At 42.8% G+C, this 20979-nt stretch overlaps 1 protein-coding gene and 1 pseudogene across 3 annotated transcripts in view; both read left to right on the top strand.

Moving 5' to 3' along the window:
* LOC144100077 (uncharacterized) overlaps window positions 1-20979 on the top strand; it is a 276109-nt gene that overhangs the window by 124172 nt on the left and 130958 nt on the right. The gene's annotated exons all lie outside the window — the stretch shown is intronic.
* On the top strand, window positions 13621-13712 carry LOC144102864 (U6 spliceosomal RNA; annotated as a pseudogene).

The following is a 20979-nucleotide window of genomic DNA, read 5'->3' on the forward strand; positions in this document are numbered from 1 at the left end:
GTCATTTAGGCTCCAATTAGATGTGTCTGTCTAGAAGCTTTTTTAGTTTAAAGTATTTGTTTTTTTGTCAATGCCGTTTACAATAAATATCAGTTTCGGGCATGAGTCTTACAGTAATGCTTAAAACATTTTCTTTAATTTTAAACTTTGGTGCTTTCATGTTCCAGACACCTGTGTTACTTCTTTGAACATTTAGTGTCTTGGTTTAGAGGACATGCATTTAGTGTTCATTTATGAAAGTTCATTAACGGTGGTCAGTGTTCATTTATAAAGGTATAGAACTGGTATTGTGTGATTCTTCCAATTTTCGATGCAATAGGATTACACGCCCTGTGTAGGAAAAATACTTACGTCCATCCGTGCGACTAACTTAGCGGAGGTAACTAGAGAGAGGGAAATCCCCGTCTCCACTTTCAGAGCATAGAGGGTGAAAAAAAGGAAGTGGGAGACAGTAGTGGAAAAAGAGGCCTGGAGGAGACAGGTGGCAGGTGCAGGAAAGCGGATACTGAGAGTCGCGCTGTGATTGCTGAATTGTGTCGGGTGAAGAAAGCAGAATATGTTGGGCCACACGCTTTGACGAAATGGATCACGGCCCCCGCTCACACAGTTTGTACCCGCCAGAGGCAATGAATTCAACATCTGGTGCATTCGCTATTGAGCTGGGTATTTATTCAAAATGTTTACACACTCTACTTCAGTTATCCTTTCAAAAGGAGCTGTATTTATATTTAGATTGAGAGTAAACTGTGGTAACTAATGTGTATTCGGAACTTCGCTGCTTTTGTGACGGCTGTGTTCAGTTAAATTAAAATAACTGCTATAGGATCTCCAGAGTTTTTAACGATGAATTTATTTGGCATATGGATTGAAAGAATCAACACATTTGCCTGAAGGTGCGCTAGCGGTAATGCGTTTTTAAAATTCCTGCACACTGCCGTCATGGCGAAGTGAATTTACAACGTTACACTACTAGCTGAAACTGCGTGAGCATTGACGCAGTACCACGCACCGCGAGAGCCTTGCACCGAAATTAAAAAGCACTGGGCACTCTATCCTGTTTTTGTATAAAATACATATTCCCTGATATCGGCGTTCTAAGGATTCCTGAGTTCAGTAAACGAAAATGGTGCACTTGCGAGCGGAATATTTTTTCATAAGTCTCCCTATAGGAGCATTCTATTGAAATTTATTTTGAAAAGATTAATTACGGACTGTATCAATATTGAGAAAGAACTCGCTTTAACCATAAACTGCATAACAATAATATTCAAAAACTCCTGAAGGAAACTAAAGCACTTGATTTGTTTAGGCTATAAACGCGTCTAATTTGTAATCGCACATAATAGTTTCGACTGCGCTTTGCGATTGCTGAGGACGAGAATGAGAGAGGACACACAAAAGCTGCACAGTTCGCTTTGCCCACTTGCTTCGTGATCTGCCTCTCCTTTGTTGGTTCTTAGTTATTGCAAAGCGCCATCGAACATAGCAAGGTCCACTGTTAACCACAGAAACATCGTTTTTATCGGCAAAATTTTTTGTATTTGGCAATTGTAAATACTCTGTTGTTTTCATGGAAAAAATCATCTCCGCTTTCCAATCCTCAGTACTCTATTATTTTTCGAGTACAAATATACCCCAGAACACGCGGAGTAGATCTGACCTCTATTACAGAGGAAGCCACAGTACGATTCATAATGCCAATATCCATTCGTTTCATCTTAGTATGTCGAACAGCGCTGAAAAATAAAGATGACATCATTAGGGCAGCGTCTGAAAAAGCCCGTCGCTTCTGTGGCCGCTTCAACGTTACTCGTGAAAACAGCGAGCATATCTTGCAATGATCTTGAGCGAAAAAAATAATGTGCAATGTGCTGTATAATCTTCCCGTCACCGTCATTCTTTGTGCAAGTTCCACGGCAGTCTAAAATTAATGCTTCTACGAGCATATATAGTTACTAATAAAATGCAACGTTGCAAAATCGGAACGCAGGACACAGGGTACCGGAAAAACCGTCACTTAACTGAATGTGTCCCAGAGCGCAATCTTTCTAGAAGCAATGAAAGGAGCCTATATCTGCGCTCGATAACTTCCAGACATGGTGATCGAGTAATTCCGATACTTGTGAACAACAAGACCACAATTTATCTATCGGACATAATAAAAGCACTCTTTATAGCATGATTTTAGGTGTGACGTTGTTTCTTCAGCTCCCTCTCTTCAAGATAAAAAGATGCAATGATCCTCAGATAGGGTGCACGCATAGTATTTTAAAGACCGATTCAAATACTAGTGTGGCAGCTTTTCTAAGAGAAAAAAGGTAATGTACTGACAGAAAGGTGGAGAGCATTTCTACCTAATTAAATAAGAATAATCTAGGTCGACACTGAATCGAATATGAATCGAATTTTTTTAAAACAATTGGTTTCTTGGCCGGTTATTCAGTGGAATGAATAATAGTGCGAAACTGCAAAGTACTAACTGCGGCACCGCGGGGTGGCGCTAAAAATTATGGAATTATAGCTGTAACCATATAAACACACATGGCAGGTACACGACAAAAATCGTACATTATAAATGTGGCCGTCATGTAACACATAGAGAATAATCTTTTACAGCTAAGGTTACCGGCTTAGCACACTAATCAGCGAAAGGTAGCTTTGGTGTACACATTTGAATTTTTCCCTCCCTCCCCTGCATTTCTCTGTCTTCATTATCGTAATTTCTTTCTCTCCTTCTCACTTAATGTGCTGAAAAAAGAGTATTTTCCTAGCTCGACTTTCCACCTGCAACGGTTGACAGATGGCGGTCTGTGAAATGAATAAAGAATGGTTTATTTCTGTGCAATAAATGATTTAAAGAAAATTGAATGAAATGATTTTAAAATTACTCTTATGGCTAACGCTGTAAGTTTCATGGCAGAATGCAGTGCTATATGGCGATACGAAAGCTATAACAACTTTCGCTGCAAAATTATCATTCGCGACCAATGAGAATAGCGAAGAAACAGCGCCCCATCTCAGCATATAAGATTTCCGAAACTGCGTTAAGTAAACAACGTTCTAGAACGAGAATCAAGGCTCGGCTTGCCAAACGTGCCTGAGCACCACCGCGTCGCCTATTCATGGGAGTTACCTTTAAGCATTATGCTCGCCACCTTAAGAATGGACCTCGTCACCGAGTTGAACCCTCGATCCCGGGCAGACTGATCGCGAGATCAAGCTGTCCGACTTTGAGTGGACCCTGTTTTTTATGCTGTCGTCAGAAATAACTGCAGCGTGCCTTATTCGAACTATTCGAAAATAATATAGCGTATTCAACACGTGTCGTATTGTTTCGAACGTGCACTATTTGATTCTTTTATAAAATCGAATACGAGGATATGTGATTCGGTATTCAAAATTTGTAAACATTCGCTCACCCCTTGATTCTTAAAACAAACTTTTTTTTTAACTAGGCAAGAATACCGGTGAGGAACATTTTCTCATTTTCACATATTTCATGTTCGGCGATTTTTCTGTATTCAGTGAAAGAACATCGATAGCGCCGCAGCTTAACTCGGAAAATTTCTTTCTTTATCAGTTTGCGGAAAGAATGAAAAAAATTATTACTGCAAGACGTCTCCACACATCAATGAAAAAAGATGTCCGCGAGTGCTTCCTGTGCCCTGTACCCGCTATACACTGAAATGTGCATGCAATCAACAATACTACCGAAACTCGGACGGAAAATGTGTGAGCTATGCGCAGTGTGGTAAGTGACATGGCGTTGTTTTCAAGCCATTCTACTATCACTTCAATATTTAGAAAGTATGCACCTCCCACCTTCTTTCCAAACTAATAAATTTCACCGCAAGTGATTATCGCGGTGACATAGCACAAAGAATACGAGCGCTCATCCTGTCTATCAACTTCTGGGAGGACTTCCAGATTCACGCTAATGAGACCGCTCCACGAATGCCACCCCGGATGCGAAAGTATCTGCTCGGTCCGCGATTACGACAGCTCTCAACTGTTCTCACTTAATCTTTACTGCTTGAGACAACAATGAGGGTGAACCACTGATAGGCGAAATGTGTTTTAAAAAATTATTTCATCTGTCTACACTTTTCCAGGCGCGCTATAGGTCCGGCACTTGGAAAAAATATCTGTAAGAAAAGGATGTGACCAAATTCCCAGTGCTATGCATTGAAGCGAAATTTTGACTCTAGTCTTTCTGTTCTTTGTGTGAAATTTTCTTATATTAAGTTGATAATGTGAGACGACTCCCTTCCCAAGTACAATTTACTGTCATTGGTTCAATAGTCTCTCTGAAAAATGTGTTTTGAACCACAGGTTTAGCACGGCATTAGCTTATGTAAACAACTGCCGTAAATGTCTGCGGCACATTTGGCATCGTAAATTTGTGGTACGATAGGTCCCTTCGGTTTCAATCATGTCGCACCAGTATGCCTCGATTTTGCTCTTTTCTAGATTCAAAGATTGAGATGTCACCTAGCCTAGCAGTCATGGTAGAGTCTGCCAGGGCAGTCTCATCGACCACCGCTATGCTTTGAAGGAAGACCCCGAGGACGAATGACAGCTTGATGAGACTTATGAACCCAAATATTCTATTTCCAAAGCAAATTGCAGTCAGGCCTATGTGCACTGAACCTTTTACAAGAATTAAGTGTGTGCGGGTGTGAGTTCGCTTCTACGAGCTTGCTAATAGTACACAAAGACGAAATTGTCGTATTTTATGTCAACTCCTAAGTCTTCTTGTGACGCTACGCAGCATGCGTGTTGGCGGGTACGTCTTATTAATGCAAATATACGAGTTGAGACATACTATGTGTTGTAAAAGTAGAGTTCTTCTGTAGCGAATTGGCTAACAGAATTTTCTAACTAGCTTGATTTGGTGTCAGTTAGTATTTAGTACTTGTGAGCATTACCCAATGCGGTGAATTTTAGGTGTTTTTGGTGTATTCACTTTTTTCCTGGAAATGTACTGAGGCCGTATTTTCTACCGACTCTTTGCTGATCTGTTATTCGCCCTACATAGCCTTGGTCGGGGACTCCTCCGACGCCCGAGGAGCAAATTTGCATCGGTAGTTTGGCTATAAGTCCTTCTGACACAACCAATATACCCCTGATAGTTTACGAAAATAGGGCAAATAATTAAAGAATAGCACCAAACACCGTTCTAAGATAACGTTGCTAATTCACGACAGTTTTGCTTCAGCAATAAGATCTTTCACTGATGCCATTTATGTGCAGACTCCGTTGTTCAAGAAAAAGAAAGAAGACGGCAGGCGGCTAAAATTAAGAAACAGAATGTTTATAATTACACCCTGCAGGTAAGCAAATATTTACGTACATATACAAGGAATAAGAAAAGGGTAACAATAAGAGCACAGTGCTTTATTTCTTCATGTCACGCAATTATTTTCCTAAAGCACTTGTTCTGCAACATTGAAAGCATACAAATTTAGATGTTTGTTTTTTCCTGATGAGCCCAGTACAAAAATTTGGTAACCTAACACTTCTACAAAAGCGGTGAGGCAATGTAAAATACTTCCCAAAGTTATAAATGATTTCCATTCTATACCAAACACTTGTTCTATGTATATGTACCGGTGGTAACAGATGAGACTGCGAATTATTGTGCATCGAGCTGAAGGCTGGTTGCGCCAAAAGCTTCGCAGAGCTGCGTAGTATTTCTTTACGGATCAGGGTGTGGTGCGAACGCATGGTGTGAAATTTGATGCTGCTAGCGCAACCAAATTTACCTTCGGGCACTAGCCGTAAACGCAACGAACACTTAGGAAAAACGTAAACCAGAGTTACTTCTTTTGTCGCTCCCCTTGCAACAAAGAAAAAAATATACTCAAAGTTGAAGACGACACCGGTCTGGGCTCGCTCCAAGTCTAAATTTTGCGTCACCGATACCGTCAGAGAGCGTGGTTAAGTTCAGTTCTGCCTAACGGCCTGCCCTTAAGAGCCGGACCTATGACAAGTACGGCAGGGATATCCAAAGAAATGTTTTAGTCTCCCAACCCCCTTCCCACTCCTCATGATAAAGATTAATTTTTTTATGCCAACTGGCCGTAAGTACTTATTAAACTGCAGGAACAAACTCGGAAAGAGGTGGGAAGTCAGTTTTTGAGCTTGTATTAAAAGTGTCAAGTAGAGTCTGAAAGTTGCGTCTCGTAAGCGTATTGCTCTCCATTGAAGATGGCTAATTGTTGTGCGCTCCTTAAGATGTCACGCTCTGCAGACATGTTTCTTGCGCCTGCCCAAATCAATTACGTCAGGTTAAACGCCTTGCTACAAAACAGCGACCGTAAATTTTATCGATATTGGTATGTTAAGGCAGTTCCTACGGCACGTGCCTCCGACCTGGCTGCGCTGAGCCCAAAGTGGGTTCAAACTGCTATCAGAACTCTGTTAAAAACTTCTTGCTCTCTTTCTGTCGGAATTCGCTTTATTTAAAATTGGTTATTGACGCCATAAAACATGTTGATAGCTGTTGCGCTATGAAATCATTTAAGGTTTGGTAACTACCCGCCATACTGTAGCGGGTACGATTTTGTAATTTTAACCGGAGTGCACTGTACAGGCAGACTCCGAGAACACGAGCAGGTGAAATAATGAGAGGGACATTCAACAAAAAACAAACGGTACTTACCAATTGAGTGTTTTCCTCTATTATTCGAAAGCATCGCTTGGTCTTTCCTGCGCTTTTTTGTCAATACTCTGGCTTTAATGCCCCGTTTTGATTTCTTCCCTATGTGTCCGATCGTCCTCGTGGGTATGTGCCCGTTACCAAGTCCACAACGACAAACAGCGAGGACTTCATCACTTATCCCCTTAACATAAACTCATAAAACCTACGGAGGGCACATAAGACTGCCTACTTGCGATGAAGTTGAAGTTGAAAGATTAATAATGATTCAAAACAAAGTTACAAGCGTATACAGCGAGAGGTCCCATGGTACAAGAACGGGAGTGGGACCTCCCATGACAATAAATTCCAACAAGCAACAAAATAGGAAATACACAACCTATTAGCGACGCAAAGAATGAATACATAGTAAAATATGAGTTACTGAAATATTTAAATGCAAACAATATAATACAGGAGAATGTACAATAAAACACTCACAGATGGTGCGATACATAGGATCAATAACAAAAAAGAACAAACAATTCACACTTTTTGAAGGAAAACCATTAATTTGACTTTGAACAAAGAAAGCGTATTAGTTTTTTTGATGTCTAACTTCAAAGAATTCCAAGATTATATGGTTGAAAAATGAAGGCATTGTTTCCCGTAGTTAGTTGTGACCTTAGGTAGTTAACAGTTATTACGCAGCGCAAAACGTTTGACGATGTTGCTTGTGATCGTGACTGGAGAAAATATGCTTAGCGGCAGCTCATGATGAATAATCTTAAAGACTAGGATACCAATGTTGTAAAAATAAAGCGCCGAGATAGGTAGAACGTTTAAACCAATGAACAAAACGCTTGAGGGTGACATTCGAGGGGCATAGGTGGTGGTGCGCATGGCTTGATTTTGCAATTCGAAAGCACGCACGGGGGGTTTTCGGCTGCGATAATGGCATTCTACTCTGATGCAGTGGCCAACGAAGCTGATCTGTTCGCCCCGCCGCTCGAATTGAAGTTGTTGAAGACGTCATTACTCGAACCCAGAGCCAGTGACCCGGTCCCCAAGCGTATGTGGCATTAAGCCCGAGGTCGTCATCATCACCAATAACATCATCACCATCGCCAGTGACTGGCTTCAGAGGCAACAACAACAATTAACAACTGGCAGTTTACCCACAGGGTGTTGTGCTTCAATGATAGCGCAGTGCTCTAATGAAGTGGCCAGCGGAGGTCATCTGTTTGCACCGGCCTGGGTTCGATGCCCACTTCGAGAGAAGATTAAATTAAGATATTTTTTTCTTCTTTCCGTATGATGAAGGCACTGCCGATAACGTCAAAAGATCACGGGGGCTTTTGGACCGTCTGACGTGGACACTGTCAACAACAGATTTTCTGGATCATAAGCCATATAATGTTTTTGAATTAATTATACCGCCACACTATTCATTCTGGCATTCTGGGGGGAACAGCGCGAAAACAGACGAAAGAACAAAAGAAAGCGACACCACGGACGAACGCTGTTACCATTCATGCTTCCCCTAACCTCGAACCATCTAACGGACCGGCTGGCTTTGCTGACTAAGGTGTAGGATATATCCTCGACAAAAACATCGCCGCACAAGTAAGCTGAAGACATATCGAAGTAAGAAACAAGACAGGGCACCACTAAGAGCAAGAAGGATCTATGAAACAAAAACGACAGATTTCGTCACAACGGTCTTTTTTTGTCTCAGGCAATCACGTCAATGTATTTTTCTGCGCTTGGAAAGAAAACGTGTGTTTGTGAGCGTGTGAAACCTTGAGCGTGTGTTTTGGCACTAAAAATTCTGAAAAACGGCTTTCAAAAGCGTTTCGTTCGGTTTGGCTTCGTTAGAAATAATAAACCATCAAGATTTTATTTTACTTCCTTTTTTCGACGTTTCTTTAGTTTATAGCTTTTTATACCTCCGTATATGTATATATAATGGTACTCCCTAAACCAACCGAGGCGTATCAAAACAACATGCCAGCCAGTCGAGGGTTGCACTTCGTCATCTGGGCCCATACAAGGTAATCTTCCCGTGCGACCGAAAACCGTCGTCTCTTTTTTTTTCTTTTGCAGGTTGTTCAAGGTGCCAATGATCTTGATCTATTGTTCATCTCTGAATCGGCATGGACGGACATGGTCTGCGAGTGTCTCAAGTCCAGTTTGTTTCAAAAAGAGGCCGACACTGCTGTCCGTTGGATTTACTGTTACGCGTCTTTTCAGGTGTAGTGAGTATTGTTTCAGTCACTGCGCCCCCATCTGCTAGGCTCAGGTACATAGTTCTGCGAAGCAGAAAGCATTGAATAGAAAACGTTTTGGTTGGAGAAAGAAGTTTTGTGTATTTTTTTCATATATTCCTCAAGAGAAACTTTGACGTGACAGATTAAGGATTCTAAATTTCTCTCTTTTTTTGTAGCGTGAGCTACACTGGCCGAGGTTGAGTAGTTTCGCGTGGCTCCTGGAGGGCCGTGAAGCGCATGCACGAAGAGCAGTGACGTCACACGGCGCACAGCTGGCACGCCGGAGCCGCCGCCGCCGAGCGCGCCTCGCCGGTCTGCGCATTCCAGAGGAGTGACGTCATAGCCGCGGCAGATGCACTGGCGTCGGCGCGTGCCCAAGGTTGCGCCTCCGTTGAGCAGTAGTCAAGCATGACGCTGCGCCGGAGCCACTTGATAGCGCCTCTCATTTTGGGCGCATGCGCAGAGGTATCGGTGGGTGTATACGTATAGCGGGGCGTTTGCCAGTGTGGTATAGCCATGGAGAAGGAGAGCGAAATTGCTGCTCACGCTACGTATATCCTGCATAGCCGAGCTAAGCCACTGTTAAATAATTTTTAAATGATACATGTTTCGTTACTGTAACAGATAACAGCATTTTCGAAAATCACAATATTAGTATAGCAATATAAATTGTTTTAAACGAGTGTAGCCTGATACGCTAAATAATGCGCCTGGCAATGGAATACTGGCTGAAATGCAGACAAGAGGATTTTTTCTTTCCATTTTTCTGTCATTTTTTGGGGCGAGTTATTTTTTTCCACACGGGTATGTGATTTTTTTTTTTTGCCGAACGGGTTTCCATCCCGTCCAAATCACGTAAGTCAGATTTCGTTAATAGATGTCACGGATATATATTTAAGCGAACATAAACGAAGAACAGCAGCAAGCAGTAAACTGTTATGCGCGACGGATTGGAGTTTTACTTTCAGTTATGCCACAAATGGCGTCTATGGCAATTTAAACTGCAATAATATGTGGAAAACAGTGTTTGTATGATTGTCCATGAAAATCATCACCTACTATATCGGCGCAACCGAGCGTATGATGTCTGCGCTAACGCAGGTGCTGTGGGCCTGAAACAGGCTCCCTGGAGAGTAGCTTTCTTTTTCCGAATTGGAATTCAGCAGATGTGGATTCATGTAAAAATAATGTGCTCCTAACTCGTACAGCTGCAGGCATGGAGTGTTCTGCAGGACGGAGTGAAGAGTTCAGGAGTGGTCATGTATACTTTCTGGCGCAATTTTTTGCGACCCAGAGAACATTTCATGACAACTTTACGGCATACCACCTTGTCTATTAGCCGTTAGTACCCCAGGACAGATCTCGAGATCTTTATTGCTTTTCCTGTGGCTCGCCAGGCTTAAGTTTTACATACATGTATTTTATCCAGCTGTCCATCACAATACATTAAGTCCAGTGGCCACTTCAGTGGCTAGTGTTCTTCGCGAGCGGCTGCATGTATTTCACACATCGGCGTGTGTTTCTCAAAGAGACCGTATGTCCTTCGGTATCTTTTGCGCTTCTGACCGATGAAGACATCACTTCCCATGTCCACGAACCATCACACAAAAATAGCAGGGGGAGCGAGAAAGAAATTTCCACTTCGCTTATTTTCGATACGCCAAGAGCAGGCATGAGCGGTGTGGTACCCTTTACTTTCTGCGCACCAGGATTTAAATTAATAGGAAACGTATCAGTACTAAAAATTTATCGCCCCAGCTAGAATAGTGCCAAGTCTGTCTTGGGAATCAAACTTTCTTATTTGTAAACTATAAAAAATTAATAATGTTCGGTACCTTTTAAATAAGCGTTCATTGTGTGGCCAGAAGTGGCCAGAAATGCTAGAAGTTATGATATTCTCTTTCCACTAAGCCCAGAGAAGAGACCGAATGCCGTAGTGTGCTCTGTAATGCTCTCACCACGATTCTGCACGAAATTCGTATTGCAAGCACACGGCATCAAGACATGAAGCTGCTATCTTTATCTCGCTGTTTTTCAGACCTTTTATTAGAAGTCTTGAATTCTACTCATTCTTTTTTACAGCCACATTTTCTGCCACCCAGATGGCTTTAGGACGTCGGTTCAGCATTTCGAAGAATCCTTGCCTATAATTAAGAAAAATATAACTGATCTATAGGAGGCTTCTGTGATCACAGAAGCCGCGGCACTGGCACCAAGGACATCTCCTCAGACGCCACTGTTTGCTCCAGTTTCTTTGGCACCTATGTATCACACAACTTAAGGGTAGCCGTCTCAGACAAAGGAACCCTAGACATTGTGGCAGAATATTGTTCACATGCAACCAAAGTCTCCAAATTTTATCCTTCCTAAACTCAGAAATTGTCACCAAAAGCCAACCGTTGTTTGTACAATCTGGACCTGGTTTTTAATTATATTAAGACATCCCTATTTTAAGTTTAAACGGAATGAAACAAAGTTTATCCTAAGTGTATGTATTGTGTTGCATTTAGAATAATTCCCGATGATTTGAAATGCGCGAACGCAGTTCCTCTATAAAAAAGTGGCGACAAAACAAAATCTGTAAACTATAGGCCTATGCAAATCACTGGAGCACATCGTTTACACCAGTTTATTTAAGCACCTCCAGGATAACTTTTTTGTCCAATGCAACATGGCTTCAGAAAGAGATTTTCTTGCGATACGCAACTGATAGTTTGCTCACGATATCGCTTTCTCAATTAACAATCGTAACCAGGTTGACTGCATATTTTTGGATTTTCAAAAAGCTTTAGATTCTGTCGCACATAATTTATTATTACTGAGACTGTCTACCTTCAAAGTTCCACCCACAATGCTGTAATGGCTCGAAGCGTACCTTGTAGGTATAAAGCAATGCGTTATTCTTGAAGGCGCAAGCTTACGAGATATTGCAGTCTTATCGGGTGTTCCCCAGGGATCAGTTTTGGGCCCTCTTCTCTTTTTAATATTTATCAATGATATAGTTGACCAGGTTTCTAGTCGGGTCAGATTCTATGCTGGCGATTGTAGCATTTACCGTGACGTCACATGTGTAAGCGACTCCTATGAATGGCAAAGTGATCTCGACTCTGTCCTGGCATGGTGCGAAACATGAAACATGACATTAAATTTTTCAAAATGTAAAGTTCGGCAATTTACAAATAAAAAGCAACCATTACATACCCTGTACTCTTTAGGCGACAGAAACTTATCATTTGTTAAGAATTACAAGTACTAGGGTGTTATCTTCGCACACAACCTTTCTTGGAACGACCACGTAAACCATGTTGCTGCCAAAGCTAGCCGTGTGTTAAACTTTTTAAAACGCAATTCCAAGCAGGAACCTGCTGATTTGAAGGAGGCACTCTACTTGAGAAACGTGCGTCCATCAGTGAATATGGTTGTGTGACTTGGGACCCTGAAACAAAAACAGTTATCAGCGAACTAATTCAAAAACGAGCAGCAAGGTTTGTGTCCGCAAACTGATTTCACCAAAAGCTCCTCTCAGCTGTGCAAAAATTTGGGCTGGCCTCTATTGCAAGACAGACGCAAATACCTTAGACTTAAGCTATTTTACAATATTTTTATAGGCGCAACAGGTTTACCTAAAGATTCATACATGAAAGCTCCCAGTTATATACCCCCCCCCCCCCCCCGTTTACATCATCCTCCAAAGGTTCAAGAATGCCAGAACCGTATAAATGTCTTTAAAAACTCGTTTTATCCCAAAACTGTGCATGACTCAAATAAATTGCCAGAAGTTGTCTTAGCGTCGCAATCTTTTTTTGAAAATGTTTGTCACGCTTTTTGTGGAATTAACTTTTCTTGAATGGATTTTTTTGTGTGTGTGTGTGTGTGCTGTGTTGCTGTGCGTTTTCGAATTTTTGTATACGCTCGTTCACATTACAGTATGAAATTTACGTCTTTCTTGCTTTCATGATTCTCTTGTTATCAGTTTGCTCGGTATCGGAATGCGCTGTACTTATGTTGTTTGTTTTTGTTTGTTATTTACACAGTGTTACCTGCATGATGATGTATGTTTTCCAACTGTACCCCCCCTCCTAATGCTGTTGGTACCTGTATAAATAAATAAATAAATAAATAAAAAATAAATGCCGTGCTCCCATTGTCAGCCGAGTCAATGTTAGTTTATTGAAATGTAACGCGTTCAGCTTATCCAAAACTTCTTTTAATTTTTCATGACTAGCCCCAAGGAACCACCACGCGGTATGCAGAAACTGTGAGTATCTGGAAAATATCTATGCTAGCTCCGGAAGGCACTGGTTCATGGCTCCATGAACTAAGTGATTATGCGGTTCATCCACAGCAGTTCGACTTATTCTTGCAGATGCTATTTGTAGCGACATGAAGGCGAATAAAGGTTTCAAGATTTTGCTTCCTTATAATTACAGCATTGACCTCTAGAATACCCGCCGCAGTGGTTCAGTGGTTAGAGCGATCGTCTACTGACCCGAAAGACGCGGGTTAGATCCCGACCGCGGCGGCTGCATTTCGATGCAGGCGAAATGCTAAGGCGCCCGTGTGATGAGAAATGTCAGTGCACGTTAAAGAAAATGAGAACAAAATTGCTTTTTGGGGAAAGGAAATGGCGCCGTATTTGTGTCAGATATCGGCTGACACCTGAACCGCGTCGTACGGGAAGTGATAAAGGAGGGAATGAAAGAAGGAAGAGTACTCCCAAAGTACTTATACTAAAATTGGAACGATACAGAGGAGATTAGCATGGCCCCTGCGTCAAAGATCTCCAGGTGGTCGAAATTCTCCGTTACACTGCGGCACATCTTTATTCCTTCCCTTACGGCACGGTTCAGGTGTCCGCCGAGATGTGTAAGGCAGTTACTACGCCATTTCCTTCCCTCAAAACCAATTTTAAATTTTAAGCAGTTCGCACCCCGCCGCGGTGGCTTAGTGGCTAGGGCGCTCGGATACTGATCCAGAATTTCCGGGTTCGAACCCTACCGCGGCGGCTGCGTTTTTACGGAGGCAAAACGCAAAGGCGCCCGTGTGCTGTGCGATGTCAGTGCACGTTAAAGATAACCAGGTGGTCGAAATTATTCCGGAGCCCTTCACTACGGCACCTTTTTCTTCCTTTCTTCTTTCACTCCCTCCTTTATCCTTTCTCTTAAGGCGCGCTTCAGGTGTCCAACGATATATGAGACGGATACTGCGACATTCCTTTTCCCAAAAAAATCAGTTATTTTTATTATTATCAGTACGCACAAACTGTGTCCTCGGAATGCTATTTTTGATGCCTCATTTTTTTTATTCTCACACACCAAAGGAGTAATGCCGAACGCGAAGTAGATCGTAACTCGATCTCTTTTCTTCTCTGCATGGCAATACTTCAGGGAGAGGTACGCGTATGCTACGAATAAATTTTACGCGGCCACATGGGCTGGCGAAGGGGACATCAAGATTCTGTTTTGTTTCGCTTCCGAACATGAGAACATATCGAAATCATCGAGATTCCAGCTCACAACTATAATCCCCAATTACCGATTGTATGGACGCCTCTATGCATCGGCTGGCAGGTTCCTATGCCGCACGCACGAACTGACCTGGCACCAGCTTCGAACGCACGGCTCCCTCTCCCATATCTACCCCACCCTCTACGCTCCCCGTTGGGCACAGACACACTTCCCTATACCCGCTGCGGTGGCTCAGTGGTTAGGGCGCTCGGCTACTGACCCAAAAGACGGAGGTTCGATCCCGACAGCGGTGGCCGCGTTTCGATGGAGGCTTAAACGGAAAAGGCACCCGTGTGCTGTGTGATTTGGTTGCACGTTAAAGATCCCCAAGTGTTCAAAATTATTCCGGAGCCCTCCACTACGACACCATTTCCTTCCTTTCGCCTCTCAGTCCCACCTTTATCCCTTCTCTTACAGCGCGGTTCAGGTGTCCAACGATATATGAGACAGATACTGCGTCATTTCCTTCCCTCAAAAACTAATGTTCATTTTTCATTTCTAGAAGCATTGTCATTTCTTCGCGACTTTTGGTGTGACCCGCCGCGATGGCTCAATGTCCCTTCCTCAAAACCAGTTTTTAATTTTTTCTTTTGGTGTGAAAGTGAGAGATGTTTAACATTTAGCACCGTTATGTAACGCGCCCTACGCTGTAATATTGGCCTGGGCAAGAGTCATAACGGCGAGGCGCTCGGCAGTCGATAACCGATTACCGATCGCACAGCTGTAAGGCTAACGCTTATATTCTTCCTGCATTGACAGTCCTTGTCAAGCGATCAGAGAGCTACTGTACCACATTATCTGAGCGGAAATAACACACGAATACCGAAATGTCGCCTTAAAATATTCGCAGTCGGCTGCTTAGAGCAGTATGGATCGTTAGAAATTTTGCAAAGATAATGTAATCATAAAAGCTCTAAGCCATGTTTATATTCGCGAGAACATCCTTACAGAGAACCGGTTCTCTATAATGAAAGCCTCCCAGTTTTCATACCGGCATTAGCTAGCTTATCCAAATTGGTTTTCAAATTTGGGCATTGAAATGAAAACAAACGCAACAGTGCAGTGTAATGAATATATGTTTAGAAGCAACTTTGACCAGCGTTCTCAGGCACTTTCTTGAAGAATAATAAATTTAGTCAAAGCTACATAAGCAAAGCAACAACACACAACTTCCTTCGGCCGGGTAGTTGATGGAGCCGTTTATTTTCAGCTTCAAAGCGATCTTCTTCACACATTTAGTGTCGTTTCGGTGACGCTGTCCGCATCTATGGCTGTCGCCAGCGCAGCTTGACGCCTGCGTTGCGACACTGACGTCCCACTGAAGCCAGCAATGCCGCCACCGTGTGTAATCGGTGACGCGTCTTCCACTGACAATTTGATAAGCATAATGAACCTTTGCTCGCCATCAGCGACGCTGAGGATCATTCGCTATACGTCGTCTGCCGTTAACAACGCACACATACGAAAACGCACACCCTAGGAAGAATCCAAATAGGAACACGCACACCCTTAACCAGCACGCCTTGTGTCCGTGCGTTTCTCTTCATTAAAACGTAGGAAACACGGCCATCAACGAGCCGAAAGACGCTACAGTTGTGCTCGTCACAATTACCTTATACCATTGCCTTCCTTTTTGACGTACATTAATATCCTAGGGCCAGCAAAAAATCTGCTCGTAAACTCTTAGGAATGTGGCTGACGGGGTACCGGCGGCTCGAATCAAAACGCTGGCTGCTAGCTTGGCTGGAGAATTCCTTTCTAAATACAGGTCCGCCCCTGGGCGAAAGATTGAATGCAGTGTAGTTGTGTTGTCTTCACATTTTTTCATGTCTTTGCATTCATCCAACTGGTGGTGGTGGTAGTGGTTTTATTAAAAATAATAGTAAAAAGGCTGAGTTCATCATTTGAGACCGACTAGTTGCGTAATTAGTCCTGGATGGTGGTGGTAGTGGTTTTTTATTAAAATAATAGTAAAAAGGAAGGAAAACATTTTTGCTAGGCTCGGCATCTGCCATCGTTACTGAAGCACCAGAGCTGGAGCAGCGGAAATGAAGGATACCAGGCGGAATGGAGAAATGAAATGAAAGAGGTGTGGGGACAGGAAGAGAGGATAGGGGGAGAGGTAATACCCACAGAAACTATTTGCACAATAAGAAATGTGTCCAGGTTGTGCGCGCGATTAGTTGATGTTGGAGGAATTAAAACACGCGCACAGCACTGTGTTGGCCACAACTGGAGTGGGGCGTCCAGTTATTAATCGTTCAAGGTAGAACTCGCGGAGCGTTCGGTCACTGCGTGTAACTACCTTACGGAGAACAGACGGGACGTGAAGCGCGTGTGTTTGAGGAATCAAAATGTTATTCACTTTGTTTTTCCCTAGTCAGCAACAAGTCATGGGCCCCCTTTTCCTTATCTTGCGTTGTGGGGGAGGCACGTAGTAACGAAAGAAAATTGCAGAGCTGAGGAATGGCTCAAAGGAAAGGGCCAGATCTCGAATGCGGCTGATATGGCTGACTTTTTAATCCCGATGAAACACTGGAAATGGTTTTTTGAAAGTTGGCTGTAGAGCATTGTTAATAACAGCTATCGCTATGAAATCTGCTACAAATATTGTAAACAGAAGCAGCTTACTTTAGGCCAAAAGGGATTGAAATTTTGTTACGCATTCAACATTTTTCTCATGCACCTACTGAATGCTGTGTGTTGAAACTTTGAACTAGAGTAGAATCTGTTGTCCTCCAGCAAACGTAATCGCATGGAAAAACAATATATATATATATTTTTTATTTCTCGATAGATTAAAATTGCGATCTATGAATGCTTCTTTTGATCAGTGAAAGAAAACCTTTATATGGCTTGCTTCTTTTACCAGACATGTAAAAAGATTCGTTGAAAACAGTGTGACACGCTTGTTTGCTTACAACTAATATCATAAGAAGAAAGCTACATGAACTTCCAAAAATGTTGTTTTGAGAAAAATTCGGATGAATCATCTGAAACGTAGCACCTTTCCGCTCAATTCGAACACGAAAATGAATTGAAAAAGCATGTCTAAAGTCGAAAATAGCGCAATATAATATAGTTGCTGAAAGCTAAGGACATGCTATGTCAGAACATTGTCAAACCTGAAAATCTAAAGCGAAGGGTGGTGGAAAATTGGAAATAAAACCTTTAAAAACTTCCACCTTTCATCTTCACGTTAACACGTTAAAAGTAAAACATTGCGAAACAAGAACACGCACAAAAAGATGACACAAGACGCCTGTTCTTCCTCACCTTGTTTTTTTTTTGTGCGCGTTCTTTTACGCCATCTCTTTTTCAAATGTAGGGCACGTGTTGGCATTGCTTGCTGAAATTGACGTCTTTGCCTTACCTATGAGATTACACTACGGCGGCGACAGCCGTAGGTGCGGGTGGCATCCGCGAAGCGACAGTAAATGTGAACAGAATGCTACCTTGAATCTTAAAATTAAGTCCCTTGTCAAGCATGCTGCTGAGTGAGGTACTCCGTGATTGTTCAAAACTTTTCAGCAGCCAAGAAATTTACGTAAGTGATAGGGAGACTGAGAGAAACTTACGATAAATATTCGGGTGCAGCGGATGACTGTACAAAAATTCTCCTGTGGAAATGCAATTTTCTTAAGCAGTTGCTCGGTTCATTTTCAATTCCTAATTATTGCTCTTAATCATTCCAGTGGACAAAAGGTAGCGTTCGTTGTGAAAAAAACCGGAGAGGACATATTCATTCACCTGAAGCCCCAAATAAGTTGTAAGCTGTTTCTTCTGGCTTTAACGAGGTGAAAAGTGGGGCTAGTTGGTGCATGACCCTTAGACGAAAAACAGCGCTTACACGATACAGGAGAGTTGGGACACCACGCTGACTAAAATCCTGGAGCGGAAACAGCTGCCGCTGCGCATCCATGGGGTTTGCAAGCTCAGCACTGTCAAGCAATCGGATCAGTAGCGAGATTGCCTTAATGCTTCTCAACATAGAATTCGGCGCACTCAAATGGCAACACCTTTCGATGATAACATGCCCCGAAGAGAAGAGCTGCATTGGGTGGAAGAAACTAAGCCTGTATGGCAAGGCTGCACAGGCCTTTTTGCTATGAAAATTTGTGGATTCCGGCTGTACAGCTTTTCAGCCGGGCTTTGTTTGTGCCACCCGACATAGCCCTTCTCTTCAGGGCATGTTACCATCGAAAGGTGATGCCAATGTTCCAGACTCTACGACAAGAAGCATGAAGTCAAGCTTGTTTCTACTCTGATTGCTAATGGTCTGCTTGAAGAATTTCCCCGTTGAACGCGGCGGCAGCTGTTTTCGCCAGGATCTTTGTCAGCGTTGTGACCACACTGTCCTCCGTTTTGAGTAAGCGCTGTTTTTCGCCTCCTTACTTCTAGCTTCCGTACAAAGTGTCGCACGTATATCTATGAAAGAAATCAGAAGCCTAATCGTCTTTAAAGATTTGTCTAAGCTTTTTAATGCGTTTTTGTATGGTGGTCTGCAATGTTATTTATTTCTTATGTATCCACCACTTTAGCGAAAATCCTCAACTCTTGCATCCTGATCGTCGTTCTAATAAGATGGAGTGCCCGCTCTAAGAAATTCGCTTGTTTCAATATACTCTTACCAATGCGGGAATGTATGTAAAGCAGCATTATTCATCGCAATGCATTACAGGTGTGCAACAAATTAGCCAGAATTCTTTAGGTTCTAGTGATGCAAATTACTCGACTTAAGCAGCTGCAAAAAGGAAAAGCGCACGTAATTTGAACGACTTCTATTAGAGTCGAAATTATATTATGCGTTTGCATGAATTTCTTCGGGAACTGCACAAGGTTTCGCACAAAGGGAGAGTGTGAGCCGCTGACGTACGTGTATAATATTGATGCTGCCGAAAACTTCACAAGCCTGGGAAGCGATCAGTACATGAGTGCTGCCTAGCGGGAGAGTTAAAAATGGACGTCATTGCGGGGAACGTTTCCAATTCCGCAAAAAGCCCATTTCGCCTCTGAAAACTTTAGGAGATTCATTTCTTTTTTCTTAACTTTTTGTAGGGCTCTCTGATTTATACTATGACCACGTCTGAGAGCTCCGTGAAGCAGCTGAAGTAAACGATAAACCAGCACCGGAGGTACCTCTGTGTTGTCTAGGCGATTGCTAATGCAACTTTTCCGTCTTTCTCATCTAAAATAGTAACGGCCATGATTCTATTGTACGTGCTTGCCACTCGTTATGTGATTTGTCTTGTTCGGTAGCACGACACGCTGGCGCATTTGTAAAGCATGTTTAGAGGCAGAAAATGTTGTTTGTTCGGATTTCACTAGCTAGGTTAATAACGTGCCAACGAAAACAAGTGCTTAATAAAAGTTTGCCACTTTTCCCTTTCTGTCCTCGGCAGCCGTGCTTTCATTCGACTTGCAATCGGAGTATGAGGTACTTGCTGCGGCGCCGGATTGCCTTCTTTTGAATATTGGGTTTACCTCAGAAGGTAAGGCATTTGCTATCTACAATCCTTTCAAAAACGTTGCAAGGTTTTAACCTAGTTAAACAAAGTAGACGTGCGAAAGCATGTGTATAGACTGGTTGGCTCATGGCTTTGCTCTTCCGTGTCGTTGGTGCGCCTGGCGACGATATTAGACTTAGGTTAAGCTCTGATCGAGGTTAAGCTGATCTGACCTTTTGGCGCCGCAGAGAGAAATTGCTGAAGACTGCGATGTGCAACGCACAGCGAGAGAGTTTGTTGCAATTTAACACGAGGCGTGATCGACTTTGGCCATGCAATATGTTTCTTTGCGATCGTTTTATTCATGGTCTGCACATGGTTTATGTATTTAGAATGTTGCTTCACTGTAATAAATACCGTGTTTTAAAAAAGGTGGCCATAGCACAGTGTTCTCGTTCAGTGGTCAGTGAAGCTGATATGTTCTGCGCCGCGGGTCCGAATTCCAGTCGCTGCAATATTTATTTTATTTCTTCATGGGCTGTTGCTAACCTAGGTTTCTCTAAAGCACTCTTCCGTTGGCTGCTCCAAGACTTGGCGCTTGCACGGCGCTCCTGCGAATCGCAGCTTACTGTACTTACTCCGTGGTTTTACACAGTATGCTTATTTGGGACGGCGTCAATTAGTGCTTTCGCACTAAAACTAAAACTTTAAATAGAAAATATTGTTCGATTTCGCAAAAAGGTGCCATGCGTCTCTATGGAAAGCACAGGAGCGCTTCTAGTCCTCTAGTCGCGCACAAAAATCGAGCAACGCCTAAATGTAAAATTTGCTCACAATTTACCATTGCTAACAAGGAAATATTTTGCGAACGCAGGTGTCACGTTATCTCACTGTCTCGTGCGCTCTCGCACACTCTTAGAGCGCGTTGGGGTAGCTGTTCCAGTCTCTGAAGAAATGCCCTCATCTAAGAGTGACAAATTCAGCCATGAGCAACCTACCAAGTTACAAAGGCGGTGGTCGTTTGCTGCCCAGCTTTTGCCGGTCGCAAGCCAGGGAATGTGTCGAAGCCAAAGGTTCACAAACACAACTTAATCTAGCAAAAAGACGATACAGAG

The sequence above is a fragment of the Amblyomma americanum genome, chromosome 8 (genome assembly GCF_052857255.1).
Source record: "Amblyomma americanum isolate KBUSLIRL-KWMA chromosome 8, ASM5285725v1, whole genome shotgun sequence".
NCBI classification, from domain to species: domain Eukaryota; kingdom Metazoa; phylum Arthropoda; class Arachnida; order Ixodida; family Ixodidae; genus Amblyomma; species Amblyomma americanum.